The sequence below is a fragment of the Lolium perenne genome, chromosome 4, assembly GCF_019359855.2.
Source record: "Lolium perenne isolate Kyuss_39 chromosome 4, Kyuss_2.0, whole genome shotgun sequence".
Lineage (NCBI taxonomy): Eukaryota > Viridiplantae > Streptophyta > Magnoliopsida > Poales > Poaceae > Lolium > Lolium perenne.
The window spans coordinates 304,513,176-304,540,053 of NC_067247.2; positions in this window are offsets into that span (position 1 = coordinate 304,513,176).

The following is a 26,878-nucleotide window of genomic DNA, read 5'->3' on the forward strand; positions in this document are numbered from 1 at the left end:
TAGACGTTTGGCTAAGTAAATCTTACCGGTATCCCCAAAGAGGGGAATACCGGTATGAGCTAAGAAGACACCGGGCTGCCGGTAAGAAGTGCACTGTAGCACGTCGACAAGACCGGTCAAAGATTCTCTCAAGAGCTAGAGGACAAGGGTGACCTAAGCAAAGTAGCTTTAAACGAAGCCCTGACGCCAAAGAAGAAGGTGACGCCAAAAGCAACCGAAGGACGTCAGCCTCCCTGATTAAAGAAGATACCGGCGTCACCTATGATTAAAGTAGCTTTGTAAAGTAGTTTGTCTGTTCAAAGATGCCATTAGGGTTTATTCCCCTGTAAACCACCCTCTCCCCTATATAAGGAGAGGGGGCACACCCCCATCGCGGGCATATGATATGTGAGACCTTGTATCCATAAAACCTATAACTTGTTGATATCAATGAAGAGTAAGATCTAGAGCAGAGTTCTTCCTTGTGTATTTCTTCTTCTACCTCTGGCCTTGGCTAAGTTCTTGAGGAAAGCATTTGGAAGTTCATCCAATCTAATCAACAAACCCTCCCCCGAATCCTCTAGTGCCCATTCGGCCCCAACTTAAGCCATCCTATGGCATCTGTCTATTCACCACGACGACATCTTGTCTATGTAAGTAACTCCTCTTTCGTTGCTCTTAGGCTTACTATCCTCATCAAACAAATTTTCAGGAACAAGCCAAGCATAGTTAGTTTCTAGAGCTTCATGCATCCCTAGGAGCTTACTAGGTATCGGTACTTTAATCTCCCCCTCACCATTGACGTTATTAGTGTACTTTAATCTATCCATGTCCATGTTTTCAAGTGTTTTTGCAAAATCGGTACAAAAGCCAAGCCTCTTATGCTTAATAGAAACTTTTCTAGCTTCTTTAGCTATATCACCAAATTCTCTAAGAAGGACCTCTAAAACAAAATCTCTCTTTTCTCCCATTTCCATATCAGAGAGTGTAAGAAACATATGTTGCATTATAGGATTGAGATTAACGAATCTAGTTTCCAACATGTGTACTAAAGAAGCAGTAGCACTTTCATAAGTAGGAACAACTTTTACCAAGTGTCTATCTTCAAAATCTTCAACCATACTAACATGAGTGAAAAATTCTTCTATATTATCTCTTCCAATGATAGACCCTTGCCCTACCGGTATATCTTTCAGAGTGAACTTAGGAGGAAGCATGATGAAAATAAACAAAAGGTAAATAAAGTAAATGCAAGTAACTAATTTTTTTGTATTTTTGATATAGAGAAAGCAAACAAGACAAATGAAATAAAGTAAAGCAACTCATTTTTTTGTGTTTTTGATATAAAGAAAGCAAAGAAAACAGAAAATAAAATAAAGTAAAGCAAGACAATAAACAAAGTAAAGAGATTGGATGTGAGAGACTCCCCTTGCAGCGTGTCTTGATCTCCCCGGCAACGGCGCCAGAAAAAGTGCTTGATAACGCGTGAAGCACACGTCTGTTGGGAACCCCAAGGGGAAGGTGTGATGCGTACAGCAGCAAGTTTTCCCTCAGTAAGAAACCAAGGTTATCGAACCAGTAGGAGATGAAGGCCACATGAAGGTTGTTGGTGGAGGAGTGTGATACGTCTCAAACGTATCTATAATTTCTTATGTTCCATGCTACTTTTATGATGATACTCACATGTTTTATACACATTATATGTCATTATTATGCATTTTACGGCACTAACCTATTGACGAGATGCCGAAGAGCCAGTTGCTGTTTTCTGCTGTTTTTGGTTTCAGAAATCCTACAAAGGAAATATTCTCGGAATTGGACGAAATCAACGCCCAGGGTCTTATTTTTCCACGAAGCTTCCAGGAGACCGAAAGGGAAACGAAGTGGGGCGACGAGGCGCCGACACAACAGGGCGGCGCGGCCCAGGTCTTGGCCGCGCTGCCCTAGCGTGTGGGGCCCTCGTGCCGCCCCTAAACCTACCCTTCCGCCTACTTAAAGCCTTCGTCGCGAAACCCTCTGTACCGAGAGCCACGATACGGAAAACCTTCCAGAGACGCCGCCGCCGCCAATCCCATCTCGGGGGATTCAGGAGATCGCCTCCGGCACCCTGCCGGAGAGGGGAATCATCTCCCGGAGGGCTCTTCATCGCCATGATCGCCTCCGGATCGATGTGTGAGTAGTTCACCCCTGGACTATGGGTCCATAGCAGTAGCTAGATGGTTGTCTTCTCCTCATTGTGCTATCATGTTAGATCTTGTGAGCTGCCTATCATGATCAAGATCATCTATTTGTAATGCTACATGTTGTGTTTGTTGGGATCCGATGAATATTCAATACTATGTCAAGTTGATTATCAATCTATCATATATGTTGTTTATGTTCTTGCATGCTCTCCGTTGCTAGTAGATGCTCTGGCCAAGTTGATACTTGTAACTCCAAGAGGGAGTATTTATGCTCGATAGTGGGTTCATGCCTCCATTGAATCTGGGACAGTGACAGAAAGTTCTAAGGTTGTGGATGTGTTGTTGCCACTAGGGATAAAACATCGATGCTTTGTCTAAGGATATATGTGTTGATTACATTATGCACCATACTTAATGCAATTGTCTATTGTTTGCAACTTAATACCGGAAGGGGTTCGGATGATAACCTGAAAGTGGACTTTTTAGGCATAGATGCATGCTGGATAGCGGTCTATGTACTTTGTCGTAATGCCCTGATTAAATCTCATAGTACTCATCATGATATATGTATGTGCATTGTTATGCCTTCTTTATTTGTCAATTGCCCAACTGTAATTCGTTCACCCAACATGCTATTTATCTTATGGGAGAGACACCACTAGTGAACTGTGGACCCCGGTCCATTCTTTACATCTAAAATACAATCTACTGCAATTGTTCTTTACTGTTCTTCACAAACAAACATCATCATCCACACTATACATCTAATCCTTTGTTTACAGCAAGCCGGTGAGATTGACAACCTCACTGTTACGTTGGGGCAAAGTACTTTGATTGTGTTGTGCAGGTTCCACGTTGGCGCCGGAATCCCTGGTGTTGCGCCGCACTACACTCCGTCACCAACAACCTTCACGTGTTCCTTGACTCCTACTGGTTCGATAACCTTGGTTTCTTACTGAGGGAAAACTTGCTACTGTACGCATCACACCTTCCTCTTGGGGTTCCCAACGGACGTGTGTTAACTGCACGCATCAAGCACTTTTTCTGGCGCCGTTGCCGGGGAGATCAAGACACGCTGCAAGGGGAGTCTCCCACTTCCAATCTCTTTACTTTGTTTTTGTCTTGCTTTACTTTACTTTATTTACTGCTTTGTTTGCTCTTTATATCAAAAACACAAAAAAATTAGTTGCTAGCTTTACTTTATTTACTGTCTTGTTTGCGTTCTCTATATTAAAAACACAAAAAAATTAGTTACTTGCATTTACTTTATTTAGTTTGCTTTATTTACTTCTGTTAAAATGGGTACTCCTGAGAATACTAAGTTGTGTGACTTCACTAGCACAAATAATAATGATTTCCTATGCACACCTATTGCTCCACCTGCTACTACAGCAGAATTTTTTGAAATTAAACCTGCTTTACTAAATCTTGTTATGAGAGAGCAACTTTCTAGTGTTAGTTCTGATGATGCTGCTGCCCATCTTAATAATTTTGTTGAACTTTGTGAAATGCAAAAGTATAAGGATGTAGATGGTGATATTATAAAATTGAAATTGTTTCCTTTCTCCTTAAGAGGAAGAGCTAAAGATTGGTTGCTATCTTTGCCTAGAAATAGTATTGATTCATGGACTAAATGTAAGGATGTTTTTATTGGTAGATATTATCCTCCTGCTAAAATTATATCTTTGAGAAGTAGCATAATGAATTTTAAGAAATTAGATAATGAACATGTTGCTCAAGCATGGGAGAGAATGAAATCTTTGGTAAAGAATTGCCCAACCCATGGACTAACTACTTGGATGATCATCCAAACCTTCTTTGTAGGATTGAATTTTTCTTCGCGGAACCTATTGGATTCAGCTACTGGAGGTACCTTTATGTCCATTACTTTGGGGGCGGCAACAAAACTTCTTGATAATATGATGATCAATTACTCCGAATGGCACACTGAAAGGGCTCCACAAGGTAAGAAGGTAAATTCTGTTGAAGAAACCTCCTCCTTGAGTGATAAGATTGATGCTATTATGTCTATGCTTGTGAATGGTAGATCTAATGTTGATCCAAATAATGTTCCTTTAGCTTCATTGGTTGCTCAAGAAGAGAATGTTGATGTGAACTTCATTAAAAGTAATAATTTCAACAACAATGCTTATAGGAATAATTCTGGTAACAACTATAGGCCATATCCTTCTACTAATAGTAATGGTTATGGTAATTCTTATGGGAATTCTTACAACAATAATAGGAGTGTACTCCCTGGTCTTGAAGCCATGCTTAAAGAATTTATTAGTACACAAACTGCTTTTAACAAATCTGTTGAGGAAAACCTTGATAAAATTGATATTCTTGCTTCTTAAGTTGATAGTCTTGCCTCTGATGTTGATATTTTAAAATTGAAAGTTATGCCTAATAAGGATAATGATAATAAGATTGTTACTACAGCAAATTCCATCCAAGTTTTAATTAATGAGAATATTAGATTGATGGCTGAATTGCATGCTAGGTGGGATATATAGAGAAGAAAACGAAAAACTTGCTAAAGAGAATAATGTAGCTAAAGTTTGGACTATTACCACCACTAGTAATGATAATGCTTCACATGTTGCTACACCTCCTACTATCAATGGTAAAATAATTGGTGTTGGCAATGTTTCTACTCCTAGTGCAAAGCGTGCAAAACTGCCTGAAACTGCTGAAACTGTTTGTGATAAAACTGCTGAAATTTTTCAAAATATTGGGGACAATGATCCCATTGCTGTAGATCATAATGGTTTAGATTTTGATGATTGTCACATCTCTGAAGTTATAAAGTTCTTACAAAACTTGCTAAAAGTTCCAATGCTAGTGCTATAAATTTGGCCTTTACAAAACATGTTACAAATGCTCTCATAAAAGCTAGAGAAGATAAACTAAAACTTAAAACTTCTATTCCTAGGAAGTTGGAAGATGGTTGGGAGCCCATCATTAAGATGAGGGTCAATGATTTTGATTGTAATGCTTTATGTGATCTTGGTGCAAGTATTTCTGTTATGCCTAAGAAAATCTATGATATGCTTGACTTGCCACCGTTGAAAAATTGTTATTTGGATGTTAATCTTGCTGATAATGCTATAAAGAAACCTTTGGGGAGGATTGATAATGTTTGCATTATGGTTAACAATAACCTTGTCCCCGTTGATTTTGTTGTCTTGGATATTGAATGCAATGCATCTTGTCCTATTATATTGGGAAGACCTTTTCTTCGAACTATTGGTGCTACCATTGATATGAAGGAAGGTAATATTAAATATCAATTTCCTCTCAAGAAAGGTATGGAACACTTCCCTAGAAAGAGAATGAAGTTACCTTACGATTCTATTATTAGAACAAATTATGATGCTGATGCTTCATCTCTTGATGTTACTTGATTCACACTTTCTGCGCCAAGCTGAAAGGCGTTAAAGAAAAGCGCTTATGGGAGACAACCCATTATTTTACTTCTGCACTTTTGTTTTATATTTGAGTCTTGGAAGTTGTTACTACTGTAGAAACCTCTCCTTGTCTTTATTTTATTGCATTTTTGTGCCATGTAAAGTCTTTGATAGTAAAGTCAATACTAGATTTGGATTACTGCGCAGAAACAGATTTCTTACTGTCACGAATTTGAGTAGAATTCTCTGTAGGTAACTCAGAAAAATCTGCCAATTTATGTGCGTGATCCTCAGATATGTACGCAACTTTCATTCAATTTGAGCATTTTCATCTGAGCAAGTTAAGTGCCCCAGAAAAATTCGTCTTTACGGACTGTTCTGTTTTGACAGATTCTGCCTTTTATTTCGCATTGCCTGTTTTGCTATGCTTGATGGATTTCTTTGTTCCATTAACTTTCAGTAGCTTTGTGCAATGTCCAGAAGTGTTAAGAATGATTATGTCACCTCTGAATATATGAATTTTCAATTATGCACTAACCCTCTAATGAGTTTGTTTCGAGTTTGGTGTGGAGGAAGTTTTCAAGGGTCAAGAGAGGAGGATGATACAATATGATCAAGAAGAGTGAAAAGTCTAAGCTTGGGGATGCCCCCGTGTTTCATCCCTGCATATTTCAAGAAGACTCAAGCATCTAAGCTTGGGGATGCCCAAGGTATCCCCTTCTTCATCGACAACTTATCAGGTCACCTCTAGTGAAACTATATTTTTATTCAGTCACATCTTATGTGCTTTACTTGGAGCGTCTTTTTGCTTTTATTTTTGTTTTGTTTGAATAAAATCGGATCCTAGCATTCTTTGTTTGGGAGAGAGACACGCTCCGCTGTTGCATATGAACACATGTGTTCTAAGCTTTATTCTTAATGTTCATTGTGAAGGTTGAACTACTTCGTTCATTGATATATGGTTGGAAACGGAATATGCTGCATGTGGTAAATGGTATAATGTCTTGAATAATTTGATACTTGGCAATTGTTGTGCTCATATAGATCATGTTTAAACTCTTGCATCATGTACTTTGCACCTATTAATGAAGAACTACATAGAGCTTGTTAAAATTTGGTTTGCATGATTGGTCTCTAGAGTCTAGATATTTTCTGGTTAAGGTGTTTGAACAACAAGGAGATGATGTAAAGTCTTATAATGCTTACAATATGTTCATATGTGAGTCTTGCTGCACCGTTTTATACTTGAGTTTGCTTCAAACAACCTTGCTAGCCTAGCCTTGTATTGAGAGGGAATTCTTCTCGTGCATCCAAATCCTTGAGCCAAAAACTATGCCATTTGTGTCCACCATACCTACCTACTACATGGTATTTCTCTGCCATTCCAAAGTAAATTACTTGAGTGCTACCTTTAAAATTCTATTCTTTGCCTTTACAATATATAGCTCATGGGAAAATAGCCTTAAAAACTATTGTGGTGAAGAATATGTACTTATGTGTCTTATTTCTTAATAAGTTGCTTGTTGAGCGGTAACCATGTTTCTGGGGATGCCATCAACTTTTACACCTTTGTTGAATATCATGTGAGTTGCTATGCATGTTCGTCTTGTCTGAAGTAAGGGTGATTTTCATGATCAAATGGTTTGAGTATGCATATTGCTAGAGAAGAACATTGGGCCGCTAACTAAAGCCATGAATCATGGTGGAAGTTTCAGTTTGGACACACACTACAAGAAAAGTTGCCATGGCCGACGAAGTTGAAGTCGCGCCGTGGTTGCTGGTGTACCATGACCGACGATTTTGGGTCTGTCCGTTGTGCATGTCAAAACGTTTTTTTTTCTCGTTTTTGAGGCCACCTAGCCCGACGAAAACGGCCAAAACGTCGCGTATGGTGGCCCGGGACGTGGTGCATCTCGAAATCTCGGGTTCGCCGGTCGAGTCAACGCAAATCCGCACCGCTGAGGGATGTAGGGCCCAGATGGCAGCCTCTCTGGCATTGTTTTTTTTCTCGATCGCGCCATCTCGTTCAACGTTCTCCGATCGAGCCATTTACGATGCAGGATCATGGGTCCCGCATGTCATCCTCTATGAACCAAAATTCTTTCTATTCTTGGATTTTTTTGACCCCCTGATTTCTGGCTACTTCCTTTTTCTTTTGATCCCTTGCCGCCTTGGAAACGTTGAGACCGCTGCTGCTAAATGGGACCCGCATGTCATCCTCTATGTGCAATCAACTTTCTTTTCTTGGAGTTTTTTTTGGCACCTCAAATTTGGTCACTTGCCTTTTTCTTTCGATCCTCTGCCGCCTCTCAAACGGTGATACCGCTGATGCTAACTGGGACCCGCATGTCATCCTCTATGTACTATAAAACTTTCTTTTCTTGAATTATTTTTGGCACCTCATATTTGGTAACTTACCTTTTTCTTTCGATCCCCTGCCGCCTCTCAAACGGTGATACCGCTGCTGCTAAATGGGACCCGCATGTCATCCTCTATGTACTATAAAACTTTCTTTTCTTGAATTATTTTTGGCTCCTCATATTTTTTCACTAGCCTTTTTCTTTCGATCCCCTGCCACCTCTCAAACGGTGATACCGCTGCTGCTAAATGGGACCCCCATGTCATCCTCTATGTACTATAAAACTTTCTTTTCTTGAATTATTTTTGGCTCCTGATATTTTTTCACTTGCCTTTTTCTTTCGATCTCATGCCACGTTTGAAACGTTGAGGAACCTGCAGGCTCATGGGACCCGCATGTCATCCTCTATGTACTATAAAAGTTCATTTTCTTGGTTTTTTCACCCTCTGATTTTTGGCAATTTCTTTTTTCTTTTGATCCCCTGCCGCCTCTCAAACGGTGATACCGCTGCTGCTAACTGGGACCCGCATGTCATCCTCTATGTACTATAAAACTTTCTTTTCTTGAATTATTTTTGGCACCTCATATTTGGTCACTTACCTTTTTCTTTCGATCCCCTGCCGCCTCTCAAACGGTGATACCGCTGCTGCTAAATGGGACCCGCATGTCATCCTCTATGTACTATAAAACTTTCTTTTCTTGAATTATTTTTGGCTCCTCATATTTGGTCACTTGCCTTTTTCTTTCGATCCCCTGCCGCCTCTCAAACGGTGATACCGCTGCTGCTAAATGGGACCCGCATGTCATCCTCTATGTACTATAAAACTTTCTTTTCTTGAATTATTTTTGGCTCCTGATATTTTTTCACTTGCCTTTTTCTTTCGATCTCATGCCACGTTTGAAACGTTGAGGAACCTGCAGGCTCATGGGACCCGCATGTCATCCTCTATGTACTATTAAAGTTCATTTTCTTGGTTTTTTTTCACCCTCTGATTTTTGGCAATTTCTTTTTTCTTTTGATCCCCTGCCGCCTCTCAAACGGTAATACCGCTGCCGCTAAATGGGACCCGCATGTCATCCTCTATGTACTATAAAACTTTCTTTTCTTGAATTATTTTTGGCTCCTCATATTTGGTCACTTGCCTTTTTCTTTCGATCTCATGCCACGTTTGAAACGTTGAGGAACCTGCTGGCTCATGGGACCCGCATGTCATCCTCTATGTGCTATAAAAGTTTATTTTCTTTAATTTTTTTCACCCTCTGATTTTTGGCTATTTCCTTTTTCTTTTGATCCCCTGCGGCCTTGGAAACGTTGGGTAAGCTGCTGACTCATGGGACCCGCATGTCATCCTCTATGTACAATCAACTTTCTTTTTCTTTTGATCTCAAGCCGCATTTGAAACGTTGAGACCGCTGCTGCTAAATGGGACCCGCATGTCATCCTCTATGTACAATAAAGTTTCTTTTCTTGGATTATCTTTGGCTCCTGATATTTTGTCACTTGCCTTTTTCTTTCGATCTCATGCCGCCTTTGAAATGTTGAGTAAGCTGCTGGCTCATGGGTCCCGCATGTCATCCTCTACGAACAATAAAAGTTTGCTTTCTTGGAGTTATTTTTGACCCCTAATTTCTGGCTATTTGCCTTTTTCTTTTGATCTCCTGCCCCCTCTGAAACGATGAGGACGCTGTTGGCAGGTCGGTCCCACATGTCATCCTCTGTGAACAATAAAAGTTTCCTTTGATGGATTTATTTTGAACCCCTAATTAATTTCGGGATATTTCCTTTTTTTTCCTTTGATCCCCTGCCGCCTTGGAATCGTTGAGGATGCTGCTGCCTCATGGGTCCCGCATGTCATTCTCTCAGAACGGTAAATGTTTTTTTCTTGGATTTTGTTTACCAAATGATTTTTGGCTTATTTTTTCTTTCGATCTCCTGCCGCCTTTAAAACGTTGAGGACGCTGCTGGCTCACGGGTCCCACATGTCAGCCTCTATGAACAATAAACGCTGACGATGCTGCTGCCTCATGGGTCCCGCATGTCATCCTCTTAGAACGAAAATGTTTCTTTTCTTGGATTTTGTACCAACAGATTTTTGGTTTATTTTTTCTTTCCATCCGCTGCCGCCTTTAAAGCGTTGGCAGCCATTCTTGGCTCATGGGTCCCCGATGTCAGCCTCCCCGTACAAGAAACATGTGATATCTTGATTATTTTGCAGACAATAAACATTGTATTTCGCTCTGAGCTATTGCAAACGGATAAATTAAATCTTTATTTTTACATAAACAAACTTATATGTTGAATCTCCTTGTTTTGTGTTTTTGCGAAGCATAGGACTTTCCTTTTTTTTTAGAAAAATCCGAACTTTCCTGTTTTGGAGTGGGCTGAAATTGTACGAGTCAAAAGGCCCAGCAGGATAGTTCGAAGTCCCAGATGTCCAGATGCAGCCCAATTGAAATCTTTCTTTTCTTGGATTTTTTCACCCCCTGATTTCTGGCTACTTCATTTTTCTTTTGGTCCTGTGCCGCCTTGGAAATGTTGAGACCGCTGCTGCAAAATGGGACCCGCATGTCATCCTCTATGTACAATAAAAACAAAATTCTTGGATTATTTTTGGCTCCTGATATTTGGTCACTTGCCTTTTTCCTTCGATCCCGCGCAGCCTCTCAAACGGTGAGACCGCTGCTGCTAAATGGGACCCGCATGTCATCCTCTATGTACAATCAAGTTTCTTTTCTTGAATTATTTTTGGCTCCTGATATTTGGGCACTTGCCTTTTTCTTTCGATCTCATGCCACGTTTGAAACGTTGAGGAACCTGCTGGCTCATGGGACCCGCATGTCATCCTCTATGTACTATAAAACTTTCTTTTCTTGAATTATTTTTGGATCCTCATATTTGGTCACTTGCCTTTTTCTTTCGATCTCATGCCACGTTTGAAACGTTGAGGAACCTGCTAGCTCATGGGACCCGCATGTCATCCTCGATGTCCATCAACTTTATTTTCTTGGATTTTTTTTTACCCCCGAATTTCTGGCTACTTTCTTTTTCTTTTGATCTCAAGCCGCATTTGAAACATTGGGACCGCTGCTGCAAAATGGGACCCGCATGTCATCCTCTATGTAAATAAAGTTTCTTTTCTTGGGTTATCTTTGGCTCCTGATATTTTGTCACTTGCCTTTTTTTTCGATCTCATGCCGCCTTTGAAACTTTAAGTAAGCTGCTGGCTCATGGGTCCCGCATGTCATTATCTACGAACAATAAAAGTTTCCTTTCTTGGAGTTATTTTTTACCCCTAATTTCTGGCTACTTGCCTTTTTCTTTTGATCTCCTGCCCCCTTTGAAACGATGAGAACGCTGTTGGCAGGTTGGTCCCACATGTCATCCTCTATGAACAATAAAACTTTCCTTTGTTGGATTTATTTTGAACCCCTAATTAATTTCTGGATATTTCCTTTTTCTCTTTTGATCCCCTGCCGCCTTGGAATCGTTGAGGATGCTGCTGCCTCATGGGTCCCGCATGTCATCCTCTCAGAACGATAAATGTTTATTTTTTTTATTTTTTTACCAACTGATTTTTGGTTTATTTTTTCTTTCGATCCTCTGTCGTCTTTAAAACGTTGACGACGCTGCTGGCTCATGGGTCCCCGATGTCAGCCTCCCCGTACAAAAACATGTGATATCTTGATTATTTTGCAGACAATAAACAGTGTATTTCGCTCTGAGCTATTGCAAACGGAAAAAAAAATCTTTATTTTTAAATAAACAAACTTATATGTTGAATCTCCTTGTTTTTTGTTTTTGCGAAGCATAGGACTTTCCTGTTTTGGCGTGGGCTGAAACTGTACGAGTCCAAAGGCGTCAGCAGGATAGTTCGAAGCCCTAGACGGCCAGATGCAGCCCAATTGAAACCTTTCTTTTCTTGGATTTTTTTGACCCCCTGATTTCTGGCTACTTCCTTTTTTTTGTCCTGTGCCGTATTGGAAACGTTGAGAACTCTGCTGCTAAATGGGACCCGCATATCATCCTCTATGTACAATAATTTCTTTTCTTGGATTATTTTTGGCTCCTGATATTTGTCACTTGCCTTTTTCTTTCCATCTTATGCCGACTTCGAAACACTGAGACCGCTGCGGCAAAATGGGACCCACATTTCATCCTCTATGTACAATAAAATTACTTTTCTTGGATTATTATTTTTGGCTCCTGATATTTGGTCACTTGCCTTTTTCTTTCGATCTCATGCCACCTTTGAAACGTTGAGGAACCTGCTGGCTCATGGGACCCGCATGTCATCCTCTATGTACTATAAAACTTTCTTTTCTTGGATTTTTTCACCCTCTGATTTTCTTTTGATCCCCTGCTGCCTTGGAAACGTTGAGTAAGCTGCTGACTCATGGGACCCGCATGTCATCCTCTATGTACAATCAACTTTCTTTTTTTGGAGTTTATTTTTGAGCCCCTAATTTCTGCCTACTTCCTTTTTCTTTTGGTCCTATGCCGCCTTGGCAACGTCGAGACCGCTGCTGCATGATGGGACCCGCATGTCATCCTCTATGCACAATAAAAGTTTCTTTCGTGGATTATTTTTGGCTCCTGATATTTGTCACTTGCCTTTTTCTTTCGATCTCATGCCAACTTTGAAACGTTGAGAACGCTGCTGTAAAATGGGACCCACATGTCATCCTCTATGTACAATAAACGTTTTTTCTTGGATTATTTTTGGGACCTGATATTTGTCACTTGCCTTTTTCTTTCGGTATCATGCCGCTTCTGAAATGTTGAGGAAGCTGCTGGCTCGTGGGTCCTGCAAGTCATCCTCTATGTAGAATAAAAGTTTCCTTTCTTGGAATTATTTTTACCCCTGATTTCTGGCTACTTCCTTTTTCTTTTGATCCCGTGCCGCCTTGGAAACGTTGAGACCGCTGCTGCAAAATGGGACCCGCATGTCATCCTCTATGTACAATAAAGTTTCTTTTCTTGGATTATTTTTGGCTCCTGATATTTGGTCACTTCCTTTTTATTTCGATCCCGTGCCCCTTGGAAACGTTAAGACCACTGCTGAAAAATGGGACCCGCATGTCATACTCTATGTACAATAAAGTTTCTTTTCTTGGATTATTTTTTGCTACTGATGTTTTGGCACTTGCATTTTTCTTTCGATCTCATGCCGCCTTTGAAACGTTGAGACCGCTGCTGCAAAATGGGACTCACATGTCATCCTCTATGTACAATAAAAGTTTCTTTTCTTGGATTATTTTTTGCTCCTGATATTTGGTCACTTTCCTTTTTCTTTCGATCTCATGCCGCCTCTGAAACGTTGAGTAAGTAGCTGCCTCATGGGACCCGCATTTCATCCTCTATGTACAATAAAGTTTCTTTTCTTGGATTTTTTTACCCCCTGATTTTTGGTCACTTGCCTTTTTCTTTCGATCTCATGCCACCTTTGAAACGTTGAGGAACCTGCTGGCTCATGGGACCCGCATGTCATCCTCTATGTACTATAAAACTTTCTTTTCTTGGATTTTTTGGCACCTCGTATTTGGTCACTTGCCTTTTTCTTTCGATCCCGTGCAGCCTCTCAAACGGTGATACCGCTGCTAAATGGGACCCGCATGTCATCCTCTATGTACACTCAAGTTTCTTTTCTTGAATTATTTTTGGCTCCTGATATTTGATCACTTTAAAAACAACTTGTACGTAGAATGTCCCTGTTTTTTTGTGGTGAATCATAGTATCCGTGTTGTATTAGAAAAGGGGCCGAAAGTGTTTGAGTTGCTCGTTTGTAGTTATTGGGCATTATAGTCCTAGTAAGTAGGTCCACATCAATTACCATGTAGACGGCAACCCAAAAGGGGAAATTTTGGCCCAAGCGGGGGAAGTTGTACTTTTTTTTCTATTGGTAAGGTTAGCCTCACACACAAAAAATGTCTGGTTACATGGGGCAGTGCTGGAAGCCTTATCGTTACTGAAGGTTGCACATTTGCGCCTAATATGCTTGTCAGCAGGAGGTTTGCTATTTCTTGGAAAACTATGGAAGGGGAGTTTGTTGGTGCATGCATACGTTTGCGAGGAACCAAATGCAGCATTTTGACTTCACCAGACAACTGAACAGCATGCGTTCTTCACAATACAGCCAACACAAGCATTAACTAATGTAACTAGAGACATTGAGTACAGATTGAGCCTTCATGTTTAACATAACATTGTGTGTGGAGGAGCCACGCACATAGTATATAAGAGTACCATCATGTTGACCACAAATGCATCATCGAAGAGAGTGGTAAATACACTTATTGACCACCTCTCTACAAAAAAGTGGTAATTAGAACCGAACATGCACCACCTTATTTGAGCTGTGATCCATATTGTTCCTCCAGTGGTGCATGATTGCCTTTACACTTGATGACCTTCTCGCAGTTTTCGTGATCAAATACGAGCACCTTCAAGGATCTGGTGTCAATCCTCTTGAATACTGTGAAGTATCCTATCTTCAAGTCATGTGCTTTGACAAACGGCCGACCGGCGTGCGTCCATAACAATCTTGCCATCTTCCTCCTTCGTGCCGACCTCCCGGATGCAATCGGTGGAGATCTTCAGCTTGATGGTCTACGGCCACAAACCTTCAAACCAGGGCTTAAAAGCACTGGGGATGAGCCCATCCGGTAACTTGCAGAAGCTGCCGGGCGGGTGCGCTAGCGGCGTTTGGTGGCACGATCATCGGGGCAGCTCCCTTTTTTCGAAGATGAGCTCTCTACAAGCTTGATCTTGTTGCCTGAACAATGCAACAACAAAAATGGACCCAAATGGTATACTTATGAAGCCCACAATCTGAACATTATGCCTCTGGATCTAGTTTGGCTATTTCGTAGGAACGGTATATCAGCTTCAACTCATAAAACTGGGAAAAAACTAAGCAACAGGAATAGAACTATAGATAGCATGGCATGGTGGATGCATAGCCCGTGTTTGCAAATAGTTTGTGGGTAGCCCACACTTGCAAGTTCATATCAACATATATTTTCCCAGGAAATTATTGTATTGCAATTTCGACGATTCGCACTTGATCATACTTTTCATCGGCTGCCCAGTTTGGCTGACCGGTTTGTTTATTCGCTAGTGTCCTCCTTCCTATTCCTAGACACCCAAGTCCATCATCATGGGCACTGACAAGGTGTAATATAAGATATATGCCACAAAAATAATACGTAGGATTGATAATGAAAATAAGTTTCCAATGGTCCGTGTCCAACAAGGGACGAGTAGTTTCTCTCCACTTCATCCTGACGTGTGTGGTGAGCAAGCCCTCCCATCAGTATCAGAGGAATTTAATTTGACAAGGGCTACAGGAAGACATCACCAAGAAAGGGTGATGCATGTTTCCTTCAACAAACACAGCAGTACATGTCTGAAGCAAGTACATGAACACAAGTACACCACCATAATAATACTACATGAACACAAGTGATGCCGTCGGTTGGGGAGGCCTAAATAAAACTTAAACTTAATCCTAATCTAATGGACGTCGGTTGGGGCGCGCGACGGGTCTGCCTCATCCTCGTTCTTCGCCTATGCCGCCTACGTCCGTGCCCGCTTCTGGTCCCATGCTTCGCGATAGGGGCGCCCCAGGGGTATTCTTGCGTATGCAGCTGAATACCCAAGATTTTGACAAACCTTAGAATTTCCTCATAAATCAGGGAAAAATTTGGCAAATACATGAGGATTTTGGCAAAATGAATACACAGGTTGAAAATGAATACCCAGCACTTCAACACTGGCGCAGCCACTGTTCACGCGCCAGGTGGTCGAGCATGGCGGACGCCGTCAAAAGACCTTGCCGGCGGCGCTGTCCCAGCGGTTCAGTCCTTAGCCGAGAAATCTCCTTCTGGAAGAAGAGTATCGCTTGCTGGCGGGCGAACGCCTCATAATGGCGATGAGCCCTGTCCTCGCAGAACTTCCGTTGGGAAGCCTCCAAGATCCGGAGGTCGTGCTCGCTGTACTCCTCCTTCAACCGTGGGTCCTCGTCGTTATCGGAGCTGTACTCCGCGTCGGACTGCGGCTCCGACTCCGGCTCCGGCTGCGATGGTGGTGGAGGCTGCGCGCGGACTTTGAGGCCAAGCCTACAGAACATCGTTTTCCGATGGTGCGGCATTTTTGAGGTGGAGAGGAGAGAATGGAGCCTAAGCGATGGTGGAAATGAGAGGATAGCACCGCGGGGGTGGACGGCGTAGTAGGTACTTTATGCTGGTGGTAGGCAACTACCCTCATTTACGGCGGGGTAGGCGACTGGACGCCGCGTGTCCGGCCGCTGCCCTCGTGGCCGCCTAGGTTTTGACGCGAGAGACCATTAAACGCCGGGGACTACCAACCTTCCCGCGTCGCCTTTGATGCGAACAGTCGCGTCCTCCCGCTGACAAGGCGGCCCCACACACGAAAACCGTCGTGCCGCGAGGCGCCGACGCGCCCGATTCGCGCCCTTCGCCGGTGTGAGCCCAAAAAATGCAACTACTACTACTGTACTAGCGTATAGGGTGAGCAGGCCCTCCCATCAGTATCAGAGGAATTTGACAAGGGCTACAGGACGACTAGTTACATCACCAAAAAAGGTGATGCATGTCTCCTTCACATGGTCTTCTTATGTCATATAGTAAGGCACTAGCAATGATCGGCGCGGCGTGTCTAACTAATATACTCCCTCTATCTCAGAGCTTAAGGCGTAAAAATAAATTCGATTTTTGATCAAAGCATAAGGCGTAGGGTGAACTCTATCCTATTTCTACCGAAGATGCCCCTCTCAGCCGTTTCTCGTTTGCTAAAAACAGGGAGACGATTGACCCAGCTATGGCATGCACACGATATTCACGCTGAATTAACTGCTCCTCCAGTCAATCTCCTCTAAAACCGGTGCCTCATTGGTTGTATACGGTGCATGCATGAGATGGTAGTTAACGAGGAGTCTGATGCGGCTACTTTAGGGAAGAGAGAGAAATACGGAGTAAAAGGAGTGAGTTATTAGAGATTTATGAGGGGCAAGCATGGAAGCTAATTTCCACGCCAACCCTACTTAATCCTAGCGCCAATTTATTTACACCTTAAGCTATGAGATGGAGTAAATGTTTAGCAGTTGTAAATATTTATGGGCTTTTCATCAGCAATGATGATGGCACAACATGAAGTGAAGTTTAGCAGTTGTAGCATGATTTTTTTTAATAAATGATGCTCAAACTCACTGATTCTCAAACTGCCCTTACAACGTTAAGGGAGCTGATATTAGGCACATACCCACTTTCCCTAAGCCCTGAGACAACGCAATCAAACATCATGCTATCCGGAAGTCTGAAACAATCTCAACTGTGAAGAGATCAACATTTAATTTAACAAAAGTGTCTAATCCTGATGTGTAGAGAACGAATCCGTTGCACATATTGCTGCAACTCATAAATAGATCACAACACAACTTCAGGATTATTTTTTACAGAACACAATTTTGTGATGCCGTTTGTTATCACTCCTTGGTGTGTATCTTGTGCAGTATCGGTTAAATTGCTAGGCCATCTACTAATACTGATGGTTCATGTCTCCAGTTGTGAAAGTAAGAGTTCATATACTTAGCCAAATGCTCAGCTAGCTACCCCATGTAGGAAACTGACCGTGGGAAGGTAATTGCATCCTTCTCAGAATTTGATCTATTAAAAGACATCTGAAAACAAAAGACGGCTACCCTGAAGTAATTGAGTGTAAGATGAAATACTAAAATTGCTACACCAGCAAAAGTGGACAATTGCCTCATCTAAGCTGGTCTAGTGTACATCCATGTTTAACATGTGAAGATGTGAGCGTATGAATTAGTAGCCAAAAACAACAGACTATTTTCAGGGAAAGCATGGCAAAGTAAATGCAGATAATTCTACTTTAGCAATCGTCTCACCTTGACACATGTAATATGAACTATAGTTTCATGAACAGTAATTAGTAAGAACAGAGAAAAGTAACAACTGCCTTAGTTGATATAATCTAAAAATAGTAGCTGCCCATTTCAGCTAATGATTTGTCTAGATGAAAAGCCCAACAGGAAACTAAGCATCGAAACGTCTCAATAATATATAGAAAAAACTCTACATCGGGATAAGAATGAATTCGGTAGCTAACTCTATTTGAGTCTTTACATTACTTTGGTGATGTTTACATACTAAAGTGGTACTTGCAATAATGTTTACGTGGCGACATCGAGCATTCTTGCAGTTTTAGCATTTGTGTCATCTAGGTTATTATTGATGCCAAAACTAGACACTAGTTAGTGTATACACAGTTATATACTACCTCTGTCCCACCGAAAGTGTCTGAGATTTGTCCAAATTCAGATGTATCTAGACAGTGAAAGCATATAGATAGATTCAAATTTTGACAAATATATATCATCTTAAGTTTAAGTCTTGTGCTGTAGTTAATTCCCTTTGTCTTAAGTGATCTATTAGAGAGCTTCCCTGTGACCACCCGAAGGGTAAGAAATTTTTAAGCTTGTATAAGTGGATTTCCTAGACCTTTCCATCAGTTCGGACTTTTGGTTGCGTTGGCTAGTCGATGAAGCTTGACATGGTGTCAGAGCCAGGGTCTCGAGTTCGAGTCCTGGCTTTCGCAATTTATCCTAAAATTGCCGCCCTTGCGATCAGTTCGGACTTTTGGTTGTGTTGGTAGTGCATTAAGCTTGACAAGAAAGAAATGCCTTTTTATAGCTAACCCCAAGTCTGGTAACATTTGCAAAATAGGTATCAGATGCAGCTATCCATTCAGTAGAAGAATTTGCATTTTAGAGTTGAAGGTTCATAATCTCTTCTCTACTATTGATAGTTAAGGGTACACAGGGTATTTCTTTACCTCATTTTCGCGTTCTAAAAAAGGTACGCCATATGGTTGTGCTAAGTTAAACTGATTTAAGTCTGTTCAAGTTTATCGAAAGTTATACTACCAACATCTAAAACATCAATATAGGCTCATATATTACAAAAGATATTTAGATTTTCTTTTCTCGAACACATGCCTAGTCGTGCATAATTATATATTAGAGCATACAGGGTTGTAGCAAGGCTACGAAAAACTGAGAAAGCAAAAAGAAAGAAATATACGAGGGACTACAGCAGCTAACTTTGCTAGGCTGCGGGTGCTAAATCTTTTATATATATGAGGTTGTTGATATTAGTCGTAAACTTACTCAAACTTAAATAACACTTGATTAGGAAAAAGATAACCTTGAGTTATTTTGAATGAGGGGACGTCACAATCACTAATCAAAGATAATTGTGGGAAACTGAAATCTATTCAAGAAAATGGGAGAAATAATGTATCAAACACAAAATTAATTATACCATTTTGCAGATTGTTCACCGATATAAACAAAGAACTGTTTGATCTGCATGTAGGTACATCCAATCAACGCTTTTTCCCCGATCTCTAGAAAATATAAGCTACGCATGTAATTACAAAAGATTTTCTTCTATTTTTCTATTTCTACGTTAACATTTGAGATACTTGTTAATTACATCCATATTCTGCAGTTGCATAGAGTTACTAATTCAGGAATGCATTCACATACGGAGTATACTATGTTTGCTGATGACTGACTAGTACTAATTCATTGCAAGCAACGGTTCATTCATATTAAGATAAAGGATGTGATCGTTAAGTCATATACTTATGAAAGTCCTTATGCATCTCTCTGATGCAGATGGCGGGGGTCTCTCGTCCTCCTTTTGGAGGCAAAATCAATTAGTTATATATGAAACAATGGGTGTAAAAGGTTATCAAAAAGGGTGCCTTCATAGTGCTACGTTATCTTTTGAGATACTGGTTAATTACATCCATATTCTGCATTGGCGTAGAGTTACTAATTCAGGAATGCAATCACATACTGAGCATACTATGTTTGTTGGTGGCTAATTAGTACTACTAATTCATTGCAAGCAACGGTTCATTCATATTCAGCAAAAGGGGGTGTGATCATTAAGTCATTTAAGAAAGGTAAAATATAAACAAGGTAGTTCATTAATAACTTCATTGGTTAAGGCAGTGTATCATGCAATGCAAAAGGAATGAAAAAATACCATTTGCGGTGTCCCAGAAGTACGTGGAGCCATCAGTTTCGTCCACCGCAAAAACATGGCCACCGAGTTCAATGGCATCACAGTAATTTGGATAATCAGGTGCAGGTGTAAGGGCCTCTAGCATGGGCATTCTCCAGTCGCCACCCCCTTCAAGGTAGAAAATCGTTTTGTCAAACAAGGCGATGAGCTTGTAATCTGCGTACCTCCCACCTTTTGTGGGCACTTGGCAGATTACAATCTTCAACAAATCAATTGCTGGACCCCAGTTAAAAGAATATGCAGGTTGATATGAAAAACTACTATGATCGATCTTCGAAGCAGGTAGGGATGGAAGGGGGATATGTCGCTCGGTGTAGACATTCACGAGGCACCACTGGTACCCATGATGATCGGCGGCGGCGATCCAGTCGCCGTTCGCGCCAAGCCATTTTCTGTCGTGCATGAACGGCAGGGCGACAGAACGGCGAGGATGGTCGAGGGGCACCAGGTCGTACACGGTATCATGCAGACGAGATGCTGTTGCCCAATCCCAGTGTTCATCGAACCAATAAGCAGGCGGAGGCATCAGCAGGCAGGGTTCACCCCAATGGTGCATCTTACCTTCATCCTTGCTGATCCGGTCGTAGAGCTCCCTGGAACATGCGGCAAGTCGGACGGTGTAGGTAACGTCCAGATGCGCAGCAATGAGGTCGGTGTTGTCGCCGGTGAGAGCCTCCCAGTGGCCTTCCCCGCCGCCCCGGCAAAGCCTAGAATAATTCATCACGTGAAGATGGATTTAGGTGGATGGCGGATGCAACCGCGCTTGGGGATTTCGGAGGAGAGGGCGAGCGGAACGATGCGGCGTGGTGGGGATCGAGATCGCGCGTGCGCGTGATTCGGGAGGGTGAAGAAGAATATGATAGACATGCAAGGGGCAAAAACTAGGTAGTACTCTAGGCTGCTTGCTGCCCAGGCGCCGATTTGTTGTTGGTATACTAGCACGCCACCCATCTATAAATTTGCGACGACGTTTGGTGCGGTGATGTCTCGTCACATCAGGTTGACCAGAGAGGTTTTTTACGGTTTCCATTTCGATATATTTTTCGCCAATAATCGTAGTTCTCTACATGCCGAGAGACACGCACCTTAACACGTGGGCAGCATGCAAGCTGCGAGCACCAAAATGGAATGAGAGATGTTTTAGAGCAGAACTTCATTTTCAATGCCTTTCTTAGCTTGGTTTGGAAACCGGACAGAGCTTCAGTGACTTGATGCTTCCAAGATACATTGTGACTATGTGCCACCATCTACCATCCATTTGAGATCCAACGTTCCAAACTATTTCTTATTTCGAAGCTAAAAAAACTATTCTGAAAATTTTGAAAAAATCCAGTAATATGTAGATGCCTTGTTTTAAAATCTATGAAGCTTGTGATTAAATAGCTTCTTACGTACTCGAGCACTAGTTCAAACTAAATATATATTTGCTCACAAACCTATAATTCAAATCGAATGAAACTATGTGTGTATATATATAGTAATAATATTAACTTTCGCCATAACTTGGGTCCCATTTATCTTGTGAAGTTTCCCACTATGTATGATGAACTGAACCTTAGCATTAAGATGGGACCAACATGTATATGCTATTGGTGTACCCACATGCACGACAGAGGAATCAAAGATAAATTATTTTTGATTGCTAGTTGTTTGATTCTACGGGATTTTTTCCTACACCAGCTAGTTGTTTGATTCATGGGAACATATCCTATAGGAAATAATCCTATAGAAAATAAACATGAGGTCATATCTCATTGATTCATTTATTTTTTATTTTATGCTCATTTGAATATTGGTTAAATCCTAGGTTTGACCAAGATTTAAACAAGATTAAAACATCAAAATGAAAGGGTAAGCCTGGATCCTTCTTATGCACTCTAAAATGAAGCTTTTGGGTTTTTTTTAAAATGATCCTTCTTAGTCCATGTTTGAAACCCGAAACCACTTCTCTTCATGCTTGACTTCATAAGACAGAGTTTAATTAGGGTTAGGGGTATAGATACATGATTTGTCTGGTTTGAATATGTCTAGACCTTGTTTAACAACTTGAATGCTTACTATATGACATAAGAAGACTATGAACTTTGGTTTTTCATTTTTTGATTTTTTGTAATTTTCTGCCCATTTGAATCTTGGTCAAATCCTAGGTTTGAACAAGATTTAAACAAGTTTAAAACATGAAAATAAAATGGTAAGCATGGATCCTTCTTATTCTCCCTAAAATGAAGCTTTTGGGGTTTTTTGAAATTTCCATGTTTCAAACCCAAAACCGCCACTTCTCTTTCATGCTTGACTTCATAAGACAGAGTTTAGGGTTAGGGGTAGATATATACATGATTTTTCTGGTTTGAATATGTCTAGACCTTGTTTATCATCTTGAATGATTACTATATGACATAAGAATGCTATGTGCTTTAGTTTTTCATTATTTTGATTTTTTCTGAAGAATCTTGGTCAAATCCTAGGTTTGACCAAGATTTAAACAAGTTTAAAACATGAAAATGGGAAGAGAAGCCTGTATCATCCTTCTTAGTCACTCTAAAATGAAGCTTTTGGGAGGTTTTTGAAATTTCCATGTTTGAAACCCAAAACCACCTCTCTTCATGCTTGACTACATAAGACAAAGTTTAGGGGTTACGGGGTAGATACATGATTTGCATAGTTTGAATATGTCTAGACCTTGTTTCTCAACTTTAATACTTACTATATGACATAAGAAGCTTTTGGGATGTTCTTGAAATTTCTATGTTTGAAACCCAAAACGACTTCTCTTCATGCTAGACTTCATAAGATCGACTGAGTTTAGGGTTAGGGGGTAGATACATTATTTGTCTGGTTTGAATATGTCCAAACCTTGTTTATCAACTTTTGAATGCTTACTATATGACATAAGAAGATTATGTGCTTTCATTTTTTATTTTTTTATTTTTTATTTTATGCTCATTTGAATATTGGTCAAATCCTAGGTTTGACCAAGATTTAAACAAGATTAAAACATGAAAATGAAAGGGTAAGCCTGGATCCTTCTTATGCACTCTAAAATGAAGCTTTTGGGGTTTTTTTAAAATGATCCTTCTTAGTCCATGTTTGAAACCCGAAACCACTTCGCTTCATGCTTGACTTCATAAGACAGAGTTTAATTAGGGGTTAGGGGTATAGATACATGATTTGTCTGGTTTGAATATGTCTAGATCGACCTTGTTTAACAACTTGAATGCTTATTATATGACATAATAAGACTATGTACTTTGGTGTCATTTTTTTCATTTTTTTAATTTTCTGCCCATTTGAATCTTGGTCAAATCCTAGGTTTGAACAAGATTTAAACAAGTTTAAAACATGAAAATAAAATGGTAAGCATGGATCCTTCTTATTCTCCCTAAAATGAAGCTTTTGGGGTTTTTTGAAATTTCCATGTTTCAAACCCAAAACCGCCACTTCTCTTTCATGCTTGACTTCATAAGACAGAGTTTAGGGTTAGGGGTAGATATATACATGATTTTTCTGGTTTGAATATGTCTAGACCTTGTTTATCATCTTGAATGATTACTATATGACATAAGAATGCTATGTGCTTTAGTTTTTCATTATTTTGATTTTTTCTGAAGAATCTTGGTCAAATCCTAGGTTTGACCAAGATTTAAACAAGTTTAAAACATGAAAATGGGAAGAGAAGCCTGTATCATCCTTCTTAGTCACTCTAAAATGAAGCTTTTGGGAGGTTTTTGAAATTTCCATGTTTGAAACCCAAAACCACCTCTCTTCATGCTTGACTACATAAGACAAAGTTTAGGGGTTACGGGGTAGATACATGATTTGCATAGTTTGAATATGTCTAGACCTTGTTTCTCAACTTTAATGCTTACTATATGACATAAGAAGCTTTTGGGATGTTCTTGATATTTCTATGTTTGAAACCCAAAACGACTTCTCTTCATGCTAGACTTCATAAGATCGACTGAGTTTAGGGTTAGGGGGTAGATACATTATTTGTCTGGTTTGAATATGTCCAAACCTTGTTTATCAACTTTTGAATGCTTACTATATGACATAAGAAGATTATGTGCTTTCGTTTTTTATTTTTTTATTTTTTATTTTATGCTCATTTGAATATTGGTCAAATCCTAGGTTTGACCAAGATTTAAACAAGATTAAAACATGAAAATGAAAGGATAAGCCTGGATCCTTCTTATGCACTCTAAAATGAAGCTTTTGGGGTTTTTTTAAAATGATCCTTCTTAGTCCATGTTTGAAACCCGAAACCACTTCGCTTCATGCTTGACTTCATAAGACAGAGTTTAATTAGGGGTTAGGGGTATAGATACATGATTTGTCTGGTTTGAATATGTCTAGATCGACCTTGTTTAACAACTTGAATGCTTATTATATGACATAATAAGACTATGTACTTTGGTGTCATTTTTTTCATTTTTTTAATTTTCTGCCCATTTGAATCTTGGTCAAATCCTAGGTTTGAACAAGATTTAAACAAGTTTAAAACATGAAAATAAAATGTTAAGCATGGATCCTTCTTATTCTCCCTAAAATGAAGCTTTTGGGGTTTTTTGAAATTTCCATGTTTCAAACCCAAAACCGCCACTTCTCTTTCATGCTTGACTTCATAAGACAGAGTTTAGGGTTAGGGGTAGATATATACATGATTTTTCTGGTTTGAATATGTCTAGACCTTGTTTATCATCTTGAATGCTAGCTTACTATATGGCATAAGAATGCTATGTGCTTTGGTTTTTCATTCTTTTGATTTTTTCTGAAGAATCTTGGTCAAATCCTAGGTTTGACCAAGATTTAAACAAGTTTAAAACATGAAAATGAGAAGGGAAGCCTGTATCATCCTTCTTATTAATTAGTCACTCTAAAATGAAGCTTTTGGGAGGTTTTTGAAACTTCCATGTTTGAAACCCAAAACCACCTCTCTTCATGCTTGACTACATAAGACAAAGTTTAGGGGTTAGGGGGTAGATACATGATTTGCATAGGTTGAATATGTCTAGACCTTGTTTCTCAACTTTAATGCTTAGTACTATATGACATAAGAAGCTTTTGAGATGTTCTTGAAATTTTCATGTTTGAAACCCAAAACGACTTCTCTTCATGCTAGACTTCATAAGATCGACCAAGTTTAGGGTTAGGGGGTAGAGATACATTATTTGTCTGGTTTGAATATGTCCAAACCTTGTTTATCAACTTGAATGCTTACTATATGACATAAGAAGACTATATGCTTTTGTTTTTCCTTTTTCTGAGTTTTTTTTTGAATTTAATGCCGATTTGAATCTCTTTGTCAGATCCTAGGTTTGACAAATTAAGATTTAAACAAGTTTAAAATATGAAAATGAAAAGCTAAGCATGGATCCTTCTTAGTAACTCTAAAATGAAGCTTTTGGGAGGTTTTTGAAATTTCCATGTTTCAAGTCGAGAACCACTTCTCTTCATGCTTGACTTCATAAGACAGAGTTTAGGCCGGGTTAGGGGGGTAGATACATGATTTGTCTGGTTTGGATATATATAGACCTTGTTTATCAACTTTAATGCTTACTATATGACATAAGAAGACTATGTGATTTAGTTTTTTCATTTTTTTGTTTTTATTTTATTTTTCTGCCCATTTGAATCTTGTTGGTCAAATCCTAGGTTTGACCAAGATTTAGACAAGTTTAACACGTGAAAACGAATAAGTAAACCTGGATCCTTCTTAGTCACTCCAAAATGTACCAATTGATAGATGTGTTAACTTTGCTTCATGGAAAAAATAATGTCATGTAATTAAATGAGTTAACTTGGATTTCCTACGCTTGAATCCGTAGGAAACTTTGTTCTAATGCACTATAATAATCAACCGAGTTTTTACACCAACAGGTCTGTCACTTACGTGTGGTGCCCACGCGTGAGGTCCCACACTTCAGTGAGCACAAGTCACGTGCAATAGGTACGCAAACTCCCAGCCATCTTCTTTGTCAAGAGAAGACGCATCAGGATGCGTATTGGAAGTCTCTGGGTCCTTCAGGATCCTTCGGTTGTCCCTCACACACACAAAAAAAAACAAATCTCTCTCATTCTCGGCCTCGCTCGACTCGCTCGCTCGCACCTCCTGCTCAGCGACAAACCCTGCACAATAGTCAACATCGTCACCCGAAAAGGGGAGACACCATAATGCTCTCCCTTCTTCGACCTTAGAGTGAATGAGTGATCCCTCTTCCTCCGAGTTTCACTAGCTAGACGGGCAAACACACATGTGCTGCATAGTAATAATAAAAAGGTAGAAAAATCGATATACGAATCTATAATTAAATAGGTTAAACTAGGGTTTTGCCCAGTACTACAGATCAAGGTTCAAAAAAATCCAACTACGGGGTTCGAACAACACGATTCTAATCCAAGAATTTTTTCTACCTCATCCAAATGGCCTCAAACTATAGGGTTAGCATCTATCTAGTGCAGTATGTGTGAAAATGTATGCACTATGTGTGCTATAAATTGTATGTCTTTCAAATTTGAACCAAACTTGAATAAGTTTGAAATATTTGAAAAGGGGCTTTTGGCTTAAATGTTTGAAACCCAAAACGACTTCTCTTCATGCTAGACTTCATAAGACCGATTTTAGGGTTAGGGGGTAGATACATGATCTGTCTGGTTTGAATATGTCTAAACCTTGTTTATCAACTTTAATGCTAACTATATGACACAATAAGACTATGTGCTTGGGTTTTTCATTTTTCTGTTTTTTTAATTTTATGCCCATATATTTGAATCTTGGCCAAATCCTAGGTTTGACAAAGATTTAAACAAGTTTA